The sequence below is a fragment of the Pristiophorus japonicus genome, chromosome 6 (genome assembly GCF_044704955.1).
Source record: "Pristiophorus japonicus isolate sPriJap1 chromosome 6, sPriJap1.hap1, whole genome shotgun sequence".
Taxonomy (NCBI): domain Eukaryota; kingdom Metazoa; phylum Chordata; class Chondrichthyes; family Pristiophoridae; genus Pristiophorus; species Pristiophorus japonicus.
The window spans coordinates 170,705,405-170,729,657 of record NC_091982.1 but is presented as its reverse complement, the minus strand read 5'-3'; the positions used below and the strand labels follow the sequence as shown (position 1 = coordinate 170,729,657).

At 44.4% G+C, this 24,253-nt stretch overlaps 1 protein-coding gene across 2 annotated transcripts in view; it reads left to right on the top strand.

The window, feature by feature from the left end:
- The first annotated feature begins 5,364 nt into the window (after nt 1-5,364).
- The window catches only part of LOC139265287 (signaling lymphocytic activation molecule-like), a 101,478-nt gene continuing 82,589 nt past the window's right edge, over nt 5,365-24,253 (top strand). Inside the window, exon 1 of one of the 2 annotated variants that reach the window (XM_070882241.1) lies at nt 5,365-5,403. The gene's annotated coding sequence lies outside the window, so the exon portion shown is untranslated. Of the gene's footprint in view, nt 5,404-19,984; nt 20,248-24,253 lie in introns of those variants that run through there. The other variant, XM_070882240.1, reaches the window with a different exon arrangement.

Genomic DNA, 24,253 nt, shown 5'->3' with positions numbered 1-24,253 from the left:
ACAAGGCCAGAGCTGTACCCTATGTGATGAGGGAAAAGATTGAACATGAACTAGACAGGCTTCTGCGGGAAGGCATTATATCACCTGTGGAATTTAGCGACTGGGCAAGTCCCATCGTCCCTGTCATGAAGCCTGATGGATCCGCACGAATCTGTGGGGACTACAAATCTACCATAAACAGAGTCTCCCTAAAGGACCAGTACCCGCTGCCCAGAGCAGAGGACTTATTTGCCACATTGGCTGGAGGTAAACTTTTCTCAAAACTAGACCTCACATCTGCGTGTATGACGCAAGAATTGACCAAGGAATCCAAGCTACTCACCACCATCAACACATATCGAGGCCTTTTCATGTACAATCGATGCCCATTCGGCATTAGGTCGGCAGCTGCCATATTCCAGCTCAAGTCCATCCCGGGGACGGTTGTATTTCAAGACAACATACTTATCACGGGCAGGGACACCGACTCCCATCTCCATAATTTGGAGGAAGTACTAAAGCGGTTGGATCGGGTAGGCCTACGAGTCAAGAAATCCAAGTGCCTGTTTCTCGCACCCAAGGTTGAATTTTTGGGCAGAAGGATTGCCGCTGATGGAATCCGCCCAACAGAATCCAAAACAGAAGCAATTCGCCTGGCACCCAGGCCCCGGAATGTCTTAGAACTGTGCGCCTTTCTCGGGCTACTCAATTACTTTGGGAACTTTATGCAGAACTTAAGCACGCTGCTGGAGCCTTTCCACGTGCTACTCAGGAAGGGGTGCGATTGGTTTTGGAGGGACGCCCAGGAACGCGCCTTCAATAAGGCACGCAACCTACTGTGTTCCAACAGTGTTTTGACTTTCTTTGATCCAGGCAAAAAGCTAGTTCTCACATGCGATGCGTCAGCGTATGCGGTCAGGTGCGTTTTGCAACATGTCAATAGTGCGGGCAAATTACAACCCATAGCTTATCCCTCCAGGTCACTTTCGCGGGCGGAGCGCGGGTACGGAATGGTAGAGAAGGAGGCGCTCGCGTGCGTGTACGGTGTCAAAAAGATGCACCAATACCTTTTCGGGGCCAAGTTCGCGTTAGAAACTGACCACAAGCCCCTCGCGTCCCTCCTATCTGAGAGCAAGGCAATAAACGCCAACGCCTCGGCGCGAATTCAACGGTGGGCACTCATGCTGGCATCCTACGACTATACCATAAGGCACAGACCAGGCACAGACAACTGTGCCGACGCGCTCAGCAGGCTATCACTGGCGACCACGGAAGGGTCTGACAAACAGGACTGTGAGATAGTCATGGCAATCAATGCTTTTGAGTCCACAGGTTCACCCATGACGGCTCGCCAAATCAGAGCCTGGACGGCCAGCGACCCCACGTTATCCTTAGTAAAAAGATAGATGTGTCCTAACGCGATGCCTGCCCCGAGGAATTAAAACCCTTTCACAGGCGCATGCATGAGGTATCACTACAAGCAGACTGCCTGATGTGGGGCAGCCGAGTAGTCATGCCTCTGTGAGGCAGAGAGGCATTTGTCCGGGAGCTCCACCGCGAGCACCCGGGGATCGTTCTCATGGAGGCCATAGCCAGATCCCACATCTAGTGGCCTGGTATTGACGCGGACTTGGAGCTCTGCGTCCGAAGGTGTACCATTTGTGCCCAACTCAGCAATGCCACCAGGGAGGCTCCCCTGGGCCCCTAGCCTACCAAACCGTGGTCGCGGGTGCACGTAGACTATGCGGGCCCATTCATGGGCAAAATGTTCCTCGTAGTTGTAGATGCATTTTCAAAGTGGATCGAATGCACCATTTTAAACTCGAGCACAACCTCCACCACTGTGGAGAGCCTCGCAACCATGTTTGTAATGCACGGAATCCCTGACATATTGGTCAGTGACAATGATCTGTGCATCACCAGCGCAGAATTCCAAGATTTTATAATTGATCACGGCATAAATCACGTCAAGACGGCACCGTTCAAGCCGGCCTCCAATGGCCAGGCAGAGAGAGCAATGCAAATCATTAAATAAGGCATGCTTAAATTCAAGGTCCCACGCTGCAGGGTCGCTTGTCGCGACTGCTGCTGGCATACAGATCTCATCCGCACTCATTGACTGGGATCCCCCCCCACGCAACTGTTGATGAAAAGGACTTTAAAAACAAGGCTCTCACTAATCCTCCCAGACATGCACAAAATCATTGAGGCAAAGCGCCGTAAGCTGACTGAGTACCATGACAGAAATTCAAGGGGGAGATGGAATGAGATAGGGGACAAAGTGTTTGTACTAAACTATGGCAGGGGTCCCAAATGGCTTGCAGGGACAGTAATGGGCAAGAAAGGAAACAGGCTACTGGTAGTACAAATTGACAATGGCAAAACCTGCCGGAGGCATGTAGACCAAGTCAAAAGCAGATTTACCAACAACACTGCTGAACCAGAGGCAGACTACAATGTGGAACTCGCACCACACCTGGTGGACAGACAGAGGGAACAACCTGAGGAAAGGGCAATCCCAACAGACAGGCCAGGTGAGTCAACAACAATCACACCAATCGAAACAGACAGCCCAGGCAAGATACCAGCAACCATACCCAAAGAAAAACAGACACCAAGGTAAACAACTGAACCACAACTCAGACGCTTCACACAAGAGCGTAGACCACCTGAGAGACTGAACTTATAAAGACAATAAGACCTTGGGGGAGGGTGATGTCATGTATCTTACATTATTATATATATAACTGTATCCTAACATGCTATACATGGCTGTAATAAGATATGACTTGGAACCACCAGCATACCTTACCACCAGGGGTGCACTTGCAAGAGACAGGTATATAAGGACAGGTCTCAGGCAAGTGCAGCATTCCAGAGCTGTGAAATAAAGGTGCAGGTCCAGAGTGACCTTGACTTCACTACATGCCTCATGTGAATCTGTACTGAGGGGACAGGACTTTACACAATCCATCAATGGACCTCCATTTAACTCACAACAATTCACAAACTTTGCCACAGTATATGGATTTGAAGCTCACCAGAATATCCACAAAGCAATGGAACGGTTGAGAATGCGGTTAAGCTCACAAAGCAGTTAGTCAAGAAGACAAAGAAAGACTGTGGTGACTTCTAGATGAACATTCTCATCTGGCGAAACATACCAACTGAAGACCTTGATAGTTCACCAGCACAACGCTTACTCAGTCGCTGCACAAAGGCAAACATCCCAATCGCAAATGAACTACTCAAACCAAGGATCATATATGACATCATCGTCAACAAAGAAAGGAACCATGCCAAACAAGCATACTAGTACAACAGAGGTGCTACAACACTTCCTACACTGCAGGAAGGAGAAACAGTGAGACTCAATCAAATGCGAGAAAGCAAAGAGTGGCAAAAAAAAAACAAGTCGGCATTCATTCATATCAGGTTATTGCAGAAGATGGCCATGAGTATCTCAGAAATAGGAAACATCTGAAAAAGAGCGCTGAGACATTCATTGAAACTCAGAGATCTCAGTGACACCCACAGACGATCTGCTGCCAACACAGCCAACTAACATGTGAAACAGCACTTCAACGACAACACGTGAAAACAGGGATATGTTGCCTGATATTTTGATTCAGAGCACTGATAAAGAGACTAAAGCGATCAGTGCACAGAACACCACTGAAACAACCAGTTTGAGGCGAAGCGACAGAATCCGCACAACGCCAAAATACCTGGAGCACTATGTACAGAAATAAGAAATCATGGGCACTGGACACTCGGATAAACAATTAATAAGACAAGAGTGTTGTTGTTGTTTGTTAAACTTGAGGTTGTTTAATACATGTATTCATAAGAAGTTAACTACCCATTTATACTGAAGCTAACTTTAATTCATTTTTGATTCTTATGAAAGGAAAGGTGTAATGAGATAATATATAGCGCCCTCTAGCTAGGAAATATCGATATAATGTATAGCGCCCTCTAGCTAGGAGGTATCGATATAATGTATAGCACCCTCTAGCTAGGAGGTATAGAGGCTGCACTGAGAGAGGATCAGGGAAGGAATGCCATCTTAAGCTCCACATGGCTATCTGAGATCTCCCAAATAAATAGAGTTAAGTTGAACTAAGAGTTTTCAAGAGACTATAAAATACACCTGTATACTAATTTTTAATATTCCTCCAGAGCTTCTGGTCTCTCACCATTAAGAAAAAAATTCCAATTTGTCTTTCTCAGATCCAAAGTGGATGACCTCGCACTTCCCCATATGAACTCCATCTCCCAGTTTTTTTACACTCACTTAGTCTTCCTATGTCCTTTTGCATTTTCCTACTCCCATTTACGCAGTTCACTGATCCTCCTAACTTAGTGTCATCTGTAAACGCCCAATGTAAAATCAGAAAATACTCATTCTGATGCAAGGTCATTAACCTGAAACGTTGACTCTGTTTCTTTCTCCTCAGATGCTGCCTGACCTTTGAGTATTTCTAGCATTTTCTTTTTTTATTTTAGATTTCCAGCATCCACAGTATTTTGCTTTTGTTTTCATTTAACAAGCCTGCCATTTTTACCATCCCCATTATAGTTTCACTTGCATCTGTGTTTAATAGGCCCACATTCTCCTTTACCAATCCCTTACTCTTAAAAATGTGTGCTGCAAGTTCTTTTCATAATCTTTTTTTGCATTGTTTATTATTTTCTTTTAATAGCTCTCCAAGTCCACTGGATTTTCACTTTTCCTGGCATTTCTGTAAGCCTTGTCTTTCAGCTGAATACTGTCTCTTACCTCATTTGTTGACCTTGGTTGCTGAACTACAAAAATGGAATATTTGCCTTTTAGCGATATGAACGTGTTTGCGATATTGTGCCAATTACTTATTTGCCTCCAGTTTTGCCCATTAATAGTTCAGCCCCTTTTAGTGTGGTCAATTCATTTCTCATCCCTTCGAAGTTTTCCTTAATTAAATTTAAAGTCCTGACTTGATACACTTATTTCTACCCCTCAAACCTAATGTCAAATTCAATCATATTACGGCCACTATATTGCAACATATTCCCTTCCCATCAGATTGATAACTAATCCTAGTTCGCAATTCATCATTAAATCTAGTATGGCCTGTTTCCTTGCCTGCTCTGAAATGTGTTGGAGTGGATTTTCGGCTCCTCTCCGCTCCGTTTTTCGCCCTGGAGTGGCGGCAATGGCGGTGGTGAGGTGTTCTGGCCAGGCGGTCAGCCCCGCAGCGATCCTCAGGTCTGGTTTAGTGGCAGCGCTGAGCAGCAACGCCCGAAAAAGTTACACCGATGTGCAATGCCCCTGGTTGTGACACCGGTGTGAGTTTTAACTCTTCCCGACCCGTACGCCCCAAAGTGCACCCCGCAGTGAATGCCTGGGAAATCAGGTGGTGCAACAATATTGACAGTGGAGAGGTAAGTAATGGACTCCTAAGGTACGTGTGATTGTTTTGTTTTTTCTTTTAATTTTTTTTTACGATTTGTCTTGTGGTGGCGTGGGCAATGTTTTGCGATTGTTTTTTGTAAGTTTTTTTGTCACCCCCAGGGGTGTCTTGGAGCTCTCCCGGCCCGGTTCTTTAGCTCAGGAGTTTCCCATCCTAACGCCCTAAGAGAGGTGTACAATGCCTCCCTTAGTGCTGCGTCCCCTGACTCAGGGCCCAGCTGCCCAATTTTACTTACTGAGGCACAAACTGTTCGCGGGCACAAACTTTACCACCCTGCCACCATTACTGCTCCAAAAATATCAAAGCCGAAAATCCAGCCTGTTGTTCCAGGAAACCATCGCAAATACATTCTAGAAATTAATTGCATGTTCTACTTGAGCTGTTCTACTTCTCCCTGTCTGTGAAATCTGATATTAATATGAACACAGGGTTGGGTGGAAATGCATGGACGAAACCCAAAAGTTAACGCAGCATGTCAGAAACTGCAATCACAGCTCAATTGAACCAATTAATTTTGACTACGAGGTTTCACGTCTCCAAGCTGCACAGCGGGTGTGATGCACTCCCACATGGTGTGATCTCAGCTGTATTTAAAGGGACAATGCGCAAATACAAATTGGAATTGGTCAGGATGGATGGTGGATACAGAGCAAGGGCAGCACCCAGATTCAATGATACATCGTTGGAATTACTGCTGGGCGCAGTCAGGAGCTGGAAAGATATACTTTTCCCCAGCAATGGGAGGAAGAAAGCTGCAGCTCTCACCAAGGGAAGTTAGTTGCAGGTAGCTAAGGAGGTGAGCCGCAGCAGCATTGTGCCTTAAATGCAATGTAGGAAGCAGTTTAATAATTTGACCAAATCAGGAAAAGTGAGTACATTTGCTAATTCAAATACATCCTGTGCTTTAAGCTCCCTGCCCTCATTCCCCGTCTTGCTAAGTGTTCTCCATCACACCACTCATCACACCCACTCAAATTTCAGCAGCACCGAGCTTTCACCTTTCTATGCATTTTATAATTTCCCCAATTATCCACTGTTACACTCACCTCTATCCTTACACAACTTGATACATCTGTCCCATAGTCACCTTCACCAAATGCCCTGCATTCATCGGGTGAATATCTACACTTCGCTCACGAACTGATCTGTTTTATTGGCCCTTGGAAGAGAAGAGAGTATAAAATGCAAGGGAGAAAGAGAGTGGACTAGAGGTAGCCCACCACAAATAGTCTAGCTAACTGATGAAAAGGAGGACACTCTGGAGATTTCCACCCTCTCAGTATGGTGGTGGTCATGATTATGACTTTACCATGACTAGATCATATCCCTTTCTTTTGTCTTCCAGGGCAGTCAAGTGAACAGCAAGTGTCACAGGACAGCCATGAGGGCAATTCTTCACTCATTCCTTTCTGAAAATGCACTGTCACTAGATGTACAGTCCAACACCAGCACAGATAGTCACACTTCGGTGGGTTGACTTCGACAATTAGTTGGGTTTTCCCTGGTGATTCATACCTCATAAGCAAGCACGAGCAGACACTGGGTGATAAGGACACCTTGTTGAGAGTCCACGTTGGGGGTGTAATCCTCTCCAAGCTCTGGTCAGCTGAATATAGATGCTGAACCCCGGGGCTATCATTGAGAAGGAGAATGCTGGAGGTGCATCAGCAAATAGCCGTATACTGACAGATGTGCCGTGTACGCTTCACAATAGCAGAGGATGAAGGAGTCCAACTCAATCACTAGTGGATTGATGGAGCAGGGAATTGCGAGATTGTCTGCCATGGAGAGAGTGGTCACCTGCATGAAGATTCAAGCATAGCTCTCAAATGAGTCCATGCAAGCCATGACTATGGCCATGTACACTTTGAATGGCAACTTGCCTGCTGCCTTAAACAGGATGACAGATACCGTATCCAGGGCCTCACAATGCATCACTGATCGCGACCAAGCTGGTCTGCAGCAGAGTGGTAGGAGTGATGTGGTACTGGTCCAGGAGATGGATGATGGCAAAAGAGGACATGGACGTGGAAATGCCCCTCAAAGCACTCCCACTTCCCACCCATTGCCACCCTCTCAGCCAGTACCCGACATGCTGCCTCGTCTCCCAATGGCCGAGTCTGCCCCCACACAGGTACAGATAGTGCTGTCTTTGACAAAGCCCTCAGGGTTTCCAAAACCAGATTAGCGAAGGCCAAAAGCATCTCAGCAGCTGCCTCTACCTCTGTTGAAACCACACGGGTTGCACCACGTAGAAGTGGTAGGAAGCATAAGTTGAAGAAAGAGTAATTCACCAAAGGTATGCATGTGGGTGTTCAACAGAATGTTATGTTGTTTAGTTTCCTTCCACAGCTTGCCCATTATTGCCTTCTGAGTTGCAACTCGTCCTTTCACTCGTTTTATGATGAATGTCACCACATGACCGGACTCATTGTGTGGATGTGCAAGAGGTGGATGAGTGATGACGGTTTTGTGCAAAGAGAGGGGGCCCGTAATCCTGGTGGTAGCAGCGTACTGCAGGATTTCATTTCTGTTTTACATAGATGAACCTTGTGATATTATGGCATTCCAGATAAGTGGCTGGTTTGGTGATGGGTTCCCCATTTTCATCATCCTCCTATTCCTTCTCGTCCTCTATATTCTGCTCATCTGAAGATGAGTGATGAGCCTCTTCATCTTCCTCCACCTGCTGCGTAATGTCATGCTGGACATGGCACACCACTATTATTCTGGAGACCTTCACTGGCAAGTACTGAAGGGCGCCTTCAGAGCTATCAAGTTCTTTCTAGGCACCAGAAGCACATCTTCAACATTCAGATGGCTTGCTCTGTGGCCTAACAAACCAATCCTTAAATCTTGTTCCAAACCCTGTGAAATAGATAGTGCCTCCTGCGCCCTCGACCCCCTCTTGAGCAACCTTCCCCTGTGGATGTGCTGATCCTACCCCAGAACCTCATTGTTGCCGTGAATGATGACGGTCTTCCTCTTCCGATGTGCTGTTATATACATCCATGCAACTTCCATTCTGATCTTGTCAGCTTTAAAGCCTCCAAGGTTGAAAAAAGCTGTATCCACACAAAAACTCTCTGTTATGCATGTGCCAGAGGGTACTGAAACGCCAGCTGCAAGAAGTGAGTTTTTATTGAGATGGGGCAATGACAAGTTTAAATATCCATCTGAAGTGCAGCTCAAACTCACCTCCATTTCCCTGCTCAGTTTCCCGAGCCCGGGAAACCTGTGCTGCATCTGCTAAATTTGGAGCAGAGTTAAAATCAATTTACAAAAATGTCATTAACGTTTTATAAGGGCAGTAAATACACAAATAACTATCCGACCGCTCGCAGTAATGAATTCCCTAACTTCGGTGAAAATGAGCTTGTTAAACCAGGAAGTGGGACTGTTGGAGCTGGGTTGTAGTCACGATTGAGAATTAATTAATTTTAACACCCCACCCATTCTTAGGGATCAAATTCTCTGATCTCCGTATTTTCCGCCATCACTACTATCAGGATGTTGGTAGATAATTCCAACAAGAGTCTTGCATTCTTTGCTGTTCTTCAACTCTACCCATATTGTTTCCACTGCCTTTCTGAAATGCTATGGGCTGGATTTTTGGCTTCTCCGTTTTCGGGGGGGGGGGGGGAATTTACTGCCCATTTAACGTTAGCGATGAATTGCTTAACTTTTGTCATTTGGGGTCTGTGCCCTCAAAGGGAGGCGTTGAGTTATTTTGGTTGTGCAAAAAGGGGATTCTCACCAACTTTAGTGCAGGGCCGGGAGTGCTCCAAGAGAGCCTTGGGTTGGGGGGGGAAACAACATAAAAAATTCAAAAATCATTGCCAACACTCTTACCTCATAAATTGTTGCAAAAATATAAAAAAATAAAAACTTTAACTTACCTTTTTGTCAGTTTATTTAACTTACCGCCACTGGCAGGGCTGGACCATTGTATTTTCCCTGACGGTCATTGCGGGACGTGTTTTGCGGCATATGGGTCGGGTGAGTCTTGAAACTCGCAGCGGTGTCGTAATGCGAGCCATTACTCGCCCGGCGCAGCTCTTCCCGATGGTGCTTCTAAGTGCCATTGCAAAAAACGACCCGAGGATCGCGACTGGGCGAAAAACAGCTCACCGCCCCATTGTTCGTGGGTCAAAATGCGGCAAAAACCCGGTCGCAAACGACCCAAAAATCCTGCCGTTTATTTCAACTGCTATAGTTGTGTCTTTATAGCACTAATGCTACGCCCCTTCCTTTCCCAATTTCTCTGCCCTTTGTAATATCCTATTGCCAGTAATATTTAGCTCCCAATCATGCCCAGCTTGTAGCTAGGTCTCTATAATGGCTACTACATCATACCCTTTAAGCTGCATCTGTGCTTCAAACTCACTTTGTTTTATTTCTTATGCTACATGCATTCATGTACAGAACTCATATTTGGTGGAAACTGTCCCCACCCTGTCCATATGCCCTGCTGGACTTATTCTTGCATTTTGACACCTGGCAAATAAAACAAGTTGATCCTGGGGGACCAACTACAAAATGAACTGTTCTGGTTGGCCATCTCTAAACCCCAAATAAATCTAAGTTAACATTAGGGGTCTGCTATAGACTACCTGGTCAATGTAAAAAGGACGACAATATTGATTTGTGAAGAGATATGTGTTAACAGGAAAGTTATTTTATTTGGAGACTTCAATCAACCCAATATTAATTGGAAAAATCCAAGTTGTTTCGAGTCAGGTTGCTTCATGATACAGTGTCTCAAGACAGTTATGAGAGGCAATGCTCCTCTTTATCTGGTATTTATGAGAGGTTGTGGCACCACTGGGGGCCAGTGATCAAGGGATGATAAAGGTTTAGTATGATTTTTGGATTCAGAAATAGCTAGAACCAGGATCCGGTGTATAATTTTGAAAGGGCTAAATTTGATGAAATGAGGGAACAAGTAAAATCAATAAATTGGTGGAGGCTGTTTATTAACAATTCAGCAGAAGACAAGTGGAGCAATTTTATAAGGTATAATGTTGAGGATGCATGATTCCTGTTATGTATGTAAACATTACCAAAGTGTAAGACTTGCCACCAGGGGATGCACCTGTGGGAGACCCAAGGGTCACCTGCACACCCTGGGCAACTCAACCCGAGGCTGAAGAGGAAGTGTATGAGGTACACACCTTCACCACCAAAAAGCCCTCCAATAATATTACAAGTCAAATTAAACGGCATTTCAGTTACCATGGAATTGGACACAGGGGCGAGTCGGTCAATTATGAGCCAGAAGGCTTTTGAGAAACTGTGGGGCAACCAGGCACAAAGGCCAAAATTAGGCCCAATCCACACCAAGCTGTGAACTTACACCAAAGAGCTCATACCAGTGCGGCAGTGAAGGTATCGTACGATGGAACTGTGCATGATTTACCACTATGGATTGTACCAGGCGATGACCCAACGCTGTTCGGCAGAAGCTGGCTAGGAAAGATCCGATGGTACTGGGACAACATCAAAGCATGCCTCATGCTCCCCCAAGTGCTAAACAAATTCCTGTCATTATTCGAGCCAGGCATCAGCAACTTCACAGGCGCCAAAGTGCAGATTCATCTAGTCCCTGATGCACGACCTGCTCATCACAAGGCCCAAGCGGTTCCATATATGATGCGAGAGAAAGTCGAGATCGAGCTGGACAGACTTCAATGAGAGGGGATCATATCGCCAGTCGAGTTCAATGAGTGGGCCAGTCCAATTGTTCCGGTGTTGAAGAGCGACGGAACGGTCAGAATCTGCGGGACTACAAGGTAACGATCAACCGAGTCTCGTTACAGGACCAGTACCTACTACCCGAAGCGGATGATCTGTTTGCAACACTAGCAGGGGGGACGTCGTTCACAAAGCTAGATCTAACCTCTGCTTACATGACACAGGAGCTGGCTGAACCTTCAAAAAAATTAACGTGCATCAACACGCACAGAGGACTGTTCATATACTACTGATGCCCCTTTGGGATTCGCTCGGCAGGGGCCATCTTCCAGAGGAACATGGAGAGTTTGCTGAAATCAGTTCCATGCACCGTGGTGTTCCAAGACGACATCTTGATCACTGGCTGCAACACCACCGAACACTTGCACAACCTGGAAGAGGTTCTCAAGCGACTGGACAGAGTGGGACTCAGGCTAAAATGCTCCAAGTGTTTTCCTGGCGCCAGAGGTCACATTTCTGAGGAGAAAGATTGCAGCGGACGGCATCAGACCCACAGACTCCAAGACGGAGGCTATTAAGAATGCACCCAGACCACAGAATGTAGCTTTCTACCGGGGTTGAGCACTTTGCTGGAAACCTTGCATTTATTGCTACGCAAGGGTGATGACTGGGTTTGGGATAACTCTCAAGATACAGCCTTTAACAAGGCCAGAAACCTGCTATGTTCTAACAAGCATTGTATGACCCATGTAAACGTTTAGTACTAGCTTGTGATGCATCTTTGTACGGGGTCGGTTGTGTGTTACAGCAAACAATGGGTCAGGCAAACTGCAACCGGTTGCATATGTGTCCAGAAGCTTATCTAAGGCTGAAAGAGCCTACAGTATGGTTGAGAAAGAAGCATTAGCATGCATATACGGGGTTAAGAAAATGCACCATTTGGGCTCCGGTTCGAGCTCTAAACCGACCACAAGCTGCTCATTTTGTTGTTCTCAGAAAGCAAAGGTATTAACACCAATGCTTCGTCCTGCATCCAAAGATGGGCACAAATGTTATCTGTGTATGATTATGTAATCCGCCACAGACCAGGCACGGAGAACTGTGCGGGTGCCCTCGGTAGGCTACCATTGCCCACCACCAGGGTGGAAATGGCGCAAGCCATAGACTTGCTCCTTGTAATGGATGCCTTTGAGAGCAAGGGGTCACCCATCACGGCTCGTCAGATCAGGACCTGGACTAGCCAGGACCCTGTGCTATCACTAGTAAAAAGCTGTGTCCTCAATGGGAGCTGGTCAGCGGTCCCAGGGGAAATGCAAGATGAAATTAAGCTGTTCCACCGACGTAAGGACGAAATGTCTATCCATTCAGACTGCCTCCTATGGGAGAATCGTGTAATTTCACCAAAAAAAGACATGGGAATGTTTATATGTGACCTACACAGTACCCACCCAGGTATAGTCATGATGAAGACTATCACCAGGTCGCATGTCTGGTGGCCCGGCATTGACTCGGAATTGGAGTCATGCGTACTCCAATGCAACACTTGCTCACAGTTGAGCAATGCACCAAGGGAAGCCCCACTGAGTCTGTGGTCATGGCCCTCCAAACCATGATCCAGGGTCCACATAGATTTTGCTGATCCTTTTCTAGGAAAGATGTTCAAAGTAGCAGTGGACGCGTACTCTAAATGGATTGAATGTATAATAATGTCGTCATGTACGTCCACTGCCATCATTGAAAGCTTCCGGGCCATATTCTCCATGTATGGTTTGCCCAACATCCTTGTTAATGACAATGGACCATGCTTCACCAGTTTGGAATTCAACAAGTTCATGACCCGCAATGGCATCAAGCATGTCAGGTCTGCGCCGTTTAAGCCCACATCCAATGGTCAAGCAGAACGGGCAGTCCAAACCATCAAGCAGAGCTTGAAACGTATGACGGACGGTTCCCTGAAGACCCGGTTATCTCGGATTCTGCTCAGCTACCGCACGCGAACCACTCGCTCACTGATGTTCCCCCTGTAGAATTGCTAATGAAGAGAGCACTCAAAAACCAGGCTCTCTTTAGTCCACCCGGATCGCAATGATCATGTAGAAACCCAACATCACCGGCATAACTTGTACCACGATCGCACGGCTGTATCACGCGACATTGAAGTTAATGACCCTGTGTTTATTCTTAATTATGGTCATGGTCCCAAATGGGTTGCTGGCACTGTGTTAGCCAAGGAGGGGAATAGAGTGTTAAATTTTGAACGGACAAACGTGCAGAAAGCCCTTGGATCAGACCAAACTGCGGTTCACTGACAACCAAGAACAGTTTGAAGAAGACATTACCATCGTTGATCCACCCACGCACACCCAACCAGCAATCGACCTTGCGGTCAACCACGAGGATGAACCCACCATGCCCGACAGTCCGATCAGACCAGCCACACTGCAGTGCAGCAATGATCTGACCGACTCACTCATGCCAAGACATCAACTCAGGCGATCAACCCGGGAACGCAGAGTCCCGGATCGCCTCAACTTGTAAATAACTTGTACATAAGAAATTAGGGGGAAATTATGTTATGTATGTAAACATTACCAATGTGTAAGACTTGCCATCAGGGGGCACACCTGTGGGAGACCCAAGGGTCACCTGCACATCCTGGGCAAGCAGGTATAAAAGGCAGTCTACCATGCTGCTTCCTCACTCTGGAGTCACAATAAAGAGACCAAGGTCACAACAGTTTGAGCTTAAGATATACAGTCTTGTGGAGTTACTCTAACAGTTCCTAAAACCAAGAACTTCATTCCCAAAACCAATAAGTTCAGACTAAGAAAACATGACCCTTACAGATTAAAAGTGAGGTAACTAGGCAACAAGCCCTCTACAAAGGGAGAAAGGAGGAGCCCACTGGGTTGAATGTAAGAAAATGCAGAAATACTTAAGAATTAGGAAGAGGAGTAGGCCATCTAGCCCCTCGAGCCTGCTAAATACACGAAAAGAGTGATCAGAAGAACAAAAAGAGATCGGGAAAGAAGCATCGCAGCTGAACCTAAGTAAAACTGTAAATGGTTCTTTCAGTATTACAACAAGAGACAGTCGGAGAAGATGTGAAAACCATAAAAGACACAAATAAGGAGGAGCATAAAAATGCAATTATTCTAATGGCCACTTCCTCTCTCCAGACAATGGTATCTGAAGTAAAATCAGTAACTTCATTACAAATGAGATGGAAGTCCAAGAAACACTAAATAGGTTCAAAAAATAAATCTCTAGGGAAAGATGGTAATTATCCCAGAGTGCTGAGACAGACTAGAGAGGAAATTATTGAGGCACTGACACTCATTTTGAAGACACTGCTGAAGTACCAGAAGATTTGAAACAGGTTAATGTGGAGTCATTATTCAAAAATTGTGACATAGGCAACTACAGACCAAATAGTATCCCTTTCAGTCCATGTAAAATTTTAGAATTGACCAAAAGTAAATTTGAAAGTTGTTTGTACAACAATAACCTAGTTCGCAGCAGCCAGCATGGATTCAGAATGGGGAGATCCTGCCTGCCCAGCTTCCTTCACATCCTTGAGGAAATGACAATCTAATTGGACATTGTTGTTTATGGAACCTTGCTGTGTGCAAATTGGCTGCCACTTTTCACTATATTACAACAGTAACAACAATTCAAAAGTACTTCCTTGACTGTGAAGCTCTTTGGCACATGCTGATGGACATTACATAAATGCAAGTTCTTTCTTGTTCTAAAAATCTTTTAAGAAACAATTGGATGCTACACTGGAGAGGGAAGCATTAGGAAATCGCTGGAGAAATTAATTGAGGGGATGAATAACCTTACTTATCTGTAATTATCAATGTACTCTTGCAACAGTGAATCCTAATTTTCCAACCTCAAAATTTCTCCTAATGTGTGCAATAACTGCCATTACTCACTACAGAGTGAGATTCCTACTACACAGGTGGGTTAAATGCTTTTAATGCTATTGTTATGGTTAGTTTAGAATCTATAAACATCCTTGTAAGTTGCCAGGAAAGTTTGTATTATATCCATCTTTGATATATCCAAAAACAACAATTACGGTAACATTTTAGTGTAAAACATTACTTTCTCTATGGAGTTTTATATTTCGCAAACTGGTGTTACCAGATAGTTATCCAAAAGCTCGGGATCGCTTTACAATTCTTCAATACTTATTAAGTTTGGTGCTTAACTGGTCTCGCTGCAGGAAACAGCCAGTCTTACAATCAGTTGCATTTGATTTTTTCAAAGAACGTGTTCAGTCTTCAACTGTGAATGAATTAAACTGTGAATTCTGTAAACTATGCCAAGTCCCGTCCCAATTGAAATAAGAGTCAAATGTAAATAAAAGAGTTGAGTGGAAAGTCCCAGGCGGGTGTAAATGGTGTTCAAATCGGATGGAAATGCAGAGCAGGTGAATGTGTGGACATTGGGCACCCGCTTTGGGACAGGAGGGAACCAATGCCCTCAAACAGCAGCTGGTGGGTTTGAACAGACAGCAATGAATGTCACTGAATTCAGCCTGACTGTGACTGAAACTGAGCGCTCATTGCCTGCTCAAGGAAAGGATCCAGAGTAACTGTTCATAGTACAGAAACTCGATAAAGGTTTACGTGACTGTTAGTTTCCACAATAAAGTCTCTCTTTGATCAATTTTTTAAAGTTTCTGTATGAAGTAAAGAACTGGATCAAAACCTGGATTTAATATCAGTGGTGCAGAATATACATTTTGCATCAACTTATCATTTGCAATATGCTTAAAAGAACAAGTTTAATCAGCAATGCCCCTATGAATCCACTGATCCGTAGCATCCTGCACAAACCAGTTTTGTAAATTTTGGATCTCATGCAAAACTAGCAAATGTTGACACAGCCATCAAACAACCCTGAATTAAGGGCCTATGACATGGGAAAACAAAATGGGAGTATTTTTTCACCAACAGCTTTCTCACCATTAAGGTTAGTTGATAGTTTCCCTAAGCATAATGAGTTGCCACTGAGATAAAACCTGTAATCATGAATAATCAACCCATATAACCCTCGGTCACATAACCCTTGGGTTTACCAAGTCACCATGCTGAAACCACACCTTGTCCAAGAAGTGGCACTGAGGGTGGCATTATAGACTTATTGGCTGAGAGCAAAGCAAGTTCCTCGTGGGGAGGATTACTTTAGCATTCCATCTATCCCCAACCCAAACATAGAATAGGTAAATGTTACACCATTTTCAGTCATTGTTTTTGGACAGACTGGGTTATGTGTAACAGTTTGTACATAAACTAAAGACTTGACAGTCAGAAACATCTTGAACTCAACTGTTGAACTTTATAAGAACATAAGAACATAAAAAATAGGAACAGGAGTAGGTCATATGGCCCCTCGAGCCTACTCCACCATTCAAAAAGATCATGGCTGATCTGATCATGGACTCAGATCCACTTCCTCACCTGCTCCCCATAACCCCTTATCCCCTTATTGTTTAAGAAACTGTCTATTTCTGTCCTAAATTTATTCAATGTCCCAGCTTCCACAGCTCTCTGAGGCAGTGAATTCCACAGATTTACAACTGTCTGAGAGAAGAAATTCTCTGTTTTAAATGGGCAACCCCTTATTCTAAAATCATGCCATCTAGTTCTAGTCTCCCCCATCAATGGAAACATCCTCTCTGCATCCATCTTGTCAAGCCCCCTCATAATCTTATACGTTTCGATAAGATCACCTCTCATTCTTCTGAATTCCAATGAGTAGAAGCTCAACCTACTCAAACTTTCCTCATAAGTCAACCCCCTCATCTCCGGAACCTTCTCTGAACTGCATCTAAAGCAACTATATCCTTTCTTAAATCTGGAAACCAAAACTGCACGCAGTATTCCAGGTGTGGCCTCACCAATACTTTATAATAGCTGTAGCAAGACTTCCCTGCTTTTATACTCCATCCCCTTTGCAATAAAGGCCAAGATAACATTGGCCTTCCTGATCACTTGCTGTACCTGCATACTATCCTTTTGTGTTTCATGCACAAGTACCCCCAGGTCCCGCTGTACTACGGCACTTTGCAATCTTTCTCCATTTAAATAATAACTTGCTCTTTGATTTTTTTTCTGCCAAAGTGCATGATCCAACATTATACTCCATCTGCCAAATTTTTGCCCACTCACTTAGCATGTCTATGTCTTTTTGCAAATTTTTTTTGCCCTCCTCAAACATTGCTTTTCCTCCCATCTTTGTATCGTCAACAAACTTGGTTACGTTACACTCAGTCCCTTACTTCAAATTGTTAATATAGATTGTAAATAGTTGGGGTCCCAGTACTGATCCCTGCGGCACCCCACTAGTTACTGGTTGTCAACCAGAGAATGAACCATTTATCCTGACTCTTTTTTCTCTGTTAGTTAGCCAATCTTCTATCCATGCTAATATATTACCCCAACCCCATGAACTTTTATCTTGTGCATTAATCTTTTATGTGGCACCTTGTCAAATGCCTTCTGGAAGTCCAAATACACCACATCCACTGGTTCCCCTTTATCCAGTCTGATCGTTACATCCTCAAAGAATTCCAGCAAATTTGTCAAACATGACTTCCCCTTCATAAATCCATGCTGACTCTGCCTGACTGAATTTTGCTTTTCCAAATGTCCTGCTAATGCTTCTTTAATAATGGACTCCAACATTTTCCCAACCACAGATGTTAGGTTAAATGGTCTATAGTTTCCTGCTATTTGTCTGCCTCCTTTTTTAAATAGGGGCATTACATTTGCAGTTTTCCAATCTGCTGGGACCGCCCCAGAATCCAAGGAATTTTGGTAAATTACAACCAATGCATTCACAATCCCGGCCACTACGTTTCTTAACACCCTAGAATGCAAGCCATCAGGTCTAGGGGATTTATCTGCATTTAGTCCCATTATCTTACTGAGTACCACCTCCTTAGTGATTGTAATTGTGTTAAGTTCCTACCTCACCTATAGCCCCTTGACTATCCACTGTTGGAATGTTGTTAGTGTTCTCTACCGTAAAGACTGATACAAAATATTTGTTCAGAGTTTCTGCCATCTCCATGCTCCCTATTATTAATTCCCCGGTCTCATTCTCTAAGGGACCAACATTTACTTTAGCCACCCTTTTCCTTTTTATATATCAATAGAAACTCTTGCTATCTGTTTTTATATTTTGTGCTAGTTTACTTTCATAGTCTATCTTCCCTTTCTTAATCATTTTTTTAGTCGTTTTTTGTTGGCTTTTAAAAGCTTCCTAGTCTTCTGTCCTCCCACTAATTTTGGCCACTTTGTATGCCCTTATTTTTAATTGGATACCATCTGCATTGCTCATGACCTGATTAACTACCATTGCCAATACTTGCATTTTACAGAATATACCATCAGAACATGGCTAATTAAAGAAAATCAGAAAACTACTTTGCATTGTTTCTTTCATTCTCTGCAGCAGAAGAATTCTTTGGGTCAGAAGATTATCAATATTAATGATCATAAATATCAGTAATTTTGATTGAGGAAAATTGTACAAATAAAGAGACAGGACTGTGTGTGAGGGAATGCATCAGACAATACCAAAGCTGGGTCCAGTATATGTAATCACATTGGATGAGAAAACATTTAGCTACAATTTTTGTTGTATGAATATTTTCCATCTCTTTCCTAAAACCTTCCCAAGTTAATATTTTCCAGTCTTACCATTTGGGTCCTTCCTCACTCACTGGAATAATATAACCACCGGGAATTCATTCTGGGAATCTCCCGATTGGCTGCTGTAACTCTACCAGGAGTTCGGTGGAACCTTCTGTTTACACGTCTAAACGGAGTTTCTGTCAAAGATACGGCGGTGGAGTGGGATAAGCCCCGAGGAAACTCCTGCCGCAGGTGACAATCCTAGTGGTATGCCACCAAGAAATCCATTGTCTCCAGAAAAATACATTGACTGGGTGCATTTGCGAACTACAAAAACATTGCGTCAGTTAATATCAGGACCTCTATTCTATTGGAACTGCAGGCTGTAAGATTAGAAACATAGAAAATAGGTGCAGGAGTAGGCCATTCAGCCCTTCTAGCCTGCACCGCCATTCAATGAGTTCATGGCTGAACATGCAACTTCAGTACCCCCTTCCTGCTTTCTCGCCATACCCCTTGATCCCCCGAGTAGCAAGGACTTCATCTAACTCCCTTTTGAATATATTTAGTGAATTGGCCTCAACTAATTTCTGTGGTAGAGAATTCCACAGGTTCACCACTCTCTGGGTGAAGAAGTTTCTCCTCATCTCGGTCCTAAATGGCTTACCCCTTATCCTTAGACTGTGTCCCCTGGTTCTGGACTTCCCCAACATTGGGAACATTCTTCCTGCATCTACCCAGTCTAAACCCGTCAGAATTTTAAATGTTTCTATGAGATCCCCTCTCATTCTTCTGAACTCCAGTGAATACAGGCCCAGTTGATCCAGTCTTTCTTGATATGTCAGTCCCGCCATCCCGGGAATCAGTCTGGTGAACCTTCGCTGCACTCCCTTTGGTTCTGTCTTCACGAAGGAAGACACAAATAACCTTCTGGAAATACTAGGGGACCGAGGCTCCAGTGAGTAGGAGGAACTGAAGAAAATTCTTATTAGGCGGAAAATTGTGTTAGGGAAATTGATGGGATTGAAGGTGGGATCAGTCTAAAACACAAAACAACAAGGAGAGACTTGCAGATGTGTCATGGTTTATCACATCTCTCAGAAATGTGTCACAAGGCATCATATAGAACAAATTATTCTAAAGTACAATAACTATGTTGGTTAATTATCATCTGTGTATTTCAGAACCAGTTTCTCAACCTGTGACAGAGATTCTTGGTAACTGTGTGAGTGCACCAAATATCACTTTGAGCTGCTCTGTCGACAAAGGAACAAATGTCACGATTCACTGGGAAAGGGTGTCCTTGTCTGGAGTTATCAGTGAGACATATGATGGGACAGTGCTTGTGATAGACTGTGTTACTGAACAGAAGCAACATGTGTACAGGTGCATAGCAGAAAACCCAGTCAGTAATGCAAGCAGCAACCGAGTGACTGCCGACCTACATAACTGGACAAATCCCAAAGGTGAGAGATTCGAAAAGTGATCTATACTACAACGGTAACTCTACTTATAGTTTTGCTTCTTGTTTTTCCTTCACAGGAGCTTGCCTACGTCTTCTTGAAGTCATTATCCTCCTCACAGTTCACTTTACTTCCAAGTTTTGTGCTATCTGTAAATTTTGAAATTTTTGCCCTATACACCCAAGTCTAAAGCGTTAATATATATCAAGAAAAACAGTAGGCCTAGTACCGAACCCTCGGGAACACCACTATCGACCTTCCTCCACTCCAAAAAAATAACTGTTCACCACTTCTCTGTTTCCTGTCACATAGCCAATTCTATATCCATGCTGCCACAGTCCATTTTATTCCATGGGCTTCAACTTTGCTGGGGAGCCAGAAAATGTGGCACTTTATCAAACGCTTTTTGGAAATCCATGTACAGCACACTAACTGCATTGCCCTCATCAACCCTCTCTGTTACCTCATCAAAAACCTCAATCAAGTTAGTTAAACATGATTTGCCTTTAGCATATCCATGCTGGCTTTCCTTAATTAATCCACACTTGTCCAAATAACATTATTTTATCCCTGATTATCATTTCTAAAAGCTTCCCCGCTACCGAGGTTAAATTGACTGGCCTGTTGCTGGGTTTATCCCCTTTTTTGAACAAGGTTATAACATTTGCAATTCTCCAGTCCTCTGGCACCAGCCCCGTATCCAAGGAGGTTTGGAAGATTATGTCCAGTATCTCCGCAATTTCCATCTTTACTTCCCTCAGCATCCTGGTCTGTATCTCATTCGGTCCTGGTGACTTTTCTACTTTAAGTACAGGCAGCCTTTCTAGTACCTCCTTCATATCAATTTTTATCCCATCCAGTATCTCAACTACCTCCTCTTTCACTATGATTTTGACAGCATCTTCTTCTTTGGTAAAGACAGTTGCAACATACACAGTTAATACCTCAGCCATGCCCTCTGCCTCCATGCGTAGGTCTCCATTTTGGTCCCTGATCGGCCCCAACACTCCTCTTGCTAACCGTTTACTACTTATATGTGTAGAGAAGACTTTTGGATTCCCTTTTATGTTAGCTGCCAATCTGTTCTCCTACTCTCTCTTTGCCCCTCTTATTTCCTGTTTCACTTCCCCTCTGAACTTTCTATATTCAGCCTGGCTCTCACTTGTATTCTCAACCTGACATCTGTCATATGAACTCCTTTTTCTGCTTCATCTTACTCTATTTTTTTCATTACCTAGGGAGCTCTGGCTTTGGTTGCCCTACCTTTCCCCCTCGTGGGAATGTATCTCGACTGTACCAGAACCATCTCCTCTTTAAAGGCAGCCCATTGTTCGATTGCAGTTTTGCCTGCCAATTTTTGATTCCAATTTAACTGGGCCAGGTCCATTCTCAACTCACTGAAATTGTCTTTCTTCCAATTAAGTATTTTTACTCTAGATTGCTCCATGTCCTTTTCCATAGTTATTCTAAACCTTCTGATACTGTGATCAGTGTTCCCTAACTGTTCCGCTACTGACACTTGCTCTACTTGACCCACCTCATTCCCTAGAACCAGATCTAGCAATGCTTCCTTCCTCGTTGGGCTAGAAACGTACTGATCAGGAAATTTCTCCTGAACACACTTCAGAAATTCTTCTCCCTCTCTGTCCTTTACACTATTACTATCCCAGTCTATATTAGGATAGTTGAAGTCCCCCATTATCACTACTCTATAGTTCTTGCACCTCCCTGCAATTTCCCTGCAAATTTGCTCCTCCATATCCTTCCCACTAGATGGTGGTCTATAGAATACACCTAGTAGTGTAATGGCACCTCTAACCAAATAGATTCTGACCTTGACCCCTCTAGGACATCCTCTCACTCCAGCACTGTAATATTCTCCTGAATCAATACTGCCACCCAATCTCCTTTCCTTCCTACCCGATCTTTCCTGAACGCCTATATCCAAGAATATTTAGTACCCAATATCCTGTTCTTTTTTGAGCCAGGTCTCAGTTATCGCCACAACATCATATTCCCATGTGGCTATTTGTGCCTGCAGCTCACCAATCTTATTTACCACATTTTGTGCATTCACACACATTCACTGTAAACCGAACAGAACTGCTTGTATTCTTTCTTAGTCTGACCCCATGTAATACCGTACTATTTCTTACTCTAATGCAATCTATCTCTCCAATCCTTCATGCACCTTGTTTCTAGCTTGTACAGGTCCCTTCTCCCCCAGAACCGGTCCTAATGTCCCAGAAATCTAAACCCGCCTGCACCATCTCTCCAGCCATACATTCATCTGCTCTATCCTCTTATTTCTATATTCATTAGCTTGTGGCACCGGGAGTCGTCCAGAGATTACTACCTTTGAGGTCCTGCTTTTTAATCTCTTTCCTAGCTCCCTAAAATCTCCCTGCAGGACCCCCTACCGCTTTCTATCTATTTCGTTGATACAGATATGGACCACGACCTCTGCTGTTGACCCTCCCGCCTCAGAAGGTTCTGCAGCCGCTCAGTGACATTCTTGACCCTGGCACCAGGGAGGCAACATATCATCCTGGAATCACATCTGTGGCCGCAGAAACGCCTGTCTGTTCCCCTAACTAGCTCATCCCCTGTTACTATTGCTTTCCGGATCTTCCTCCTCCCCTCATATACAGCTGAGCCACCCATAATGCCATGGACTTGGCTCTGGCTGTACTCCCAGAGGAACCAGTGCCTCACCAGTGTTTGGAGAGTGAGGTGCACTCAGGGGACTCCTGCACAACCTGCTTGGTCCTCCTTGTCTGTTTGACAGTCACCCATTCTCTCTCTGCCTGCACATTCTTACACTATGGAGTGAGCACATCCTGAAACATGCTATCCACATAGCTCTCAGTCTCACGGATGCACCGCAGTGACTCCAGCTACTGCTCAAGCTCTGAAACCTGGAGCTTGAGCTCCTCCAGCTGATGACACTTCCTGCACATGTGGTTCTCCAGAACACAGGAAGTGTCCTGGAGTTTCCACATGACACAAGATACGCATTCTATGGGATCGTGGTGCCCTGCCATGCCTCTACTCATTAGACTGTTAAGTGACTTAACAGAAATAAACCTATATCCATTCAGAGCTGAAATTTATACTCATCTCTCTTCATTGGGTGTCAAGTACTTTATTTTTAGAGCTAGAGGGACCCAGGAGAGGCGTGAGTTCAGGGCCAGGGGCCCAGGGGCAGCACGGGCCAGCCCACACTGCGATTAGTGCACTAGGTCCGTGCAGCAGAGCTGGCAGTCGTCTTGGTTAATCCTTGCCACTAGACCAAGACCTAGCTCTGTCAAGCCCGATTGGTGGCTGGTATGCAACGGCCATCACACGTTAAAACAATCCACGCATTGACATCTTCCACCCTTCAAGATTTAGTTCAGGACCAGGAATTTTAGGTCATTCATTGAAACACCCATGAACTTTTTGACATGGAAGCAAGTCATCCTCGATTCGAGGGACTGCCTATGATGATGATGATGATCTTAGAGCTACCAGTCTGTCCTGTAACCACAATTTCAAAACTATGAATGCATTTTGAGACAGAATTTTAAACCATTCAAAATAAAGCAAAGGTAATTAGTGCCTCAGTAAACAAAGGGAGAATCCAGTTGCCATTATTCAGAGCAAAAGGAAAAAAAGAAAAAATTGCATTTATATAGCACCTTTCACGACCACCGAATGTACCAAAGCACTTTACAGTTTTTGGAGTGTAGTCGCTGTTGTAATGTAGGCGACGCAGCAGCCAATCTGCGCACAGCAAGCTCCCACAAACAGCAATGTAATAATGACCAGATGATCTCTCTCAGTGATGTTGATTGAGGGTACATATTGGCTATGGCACCGGGGATAAATCCCCTGCTCTTCAAAATAGTGCCATGGAATCTTTTACGTCCACCTGAGAGTACAGACAGGGCCTCGGTTTAACACCTCAGCGAAAGACAGCAGCCCCGATAGTGCAGCACTCCCTCAGTACTTCACTGACTTGTCAGCC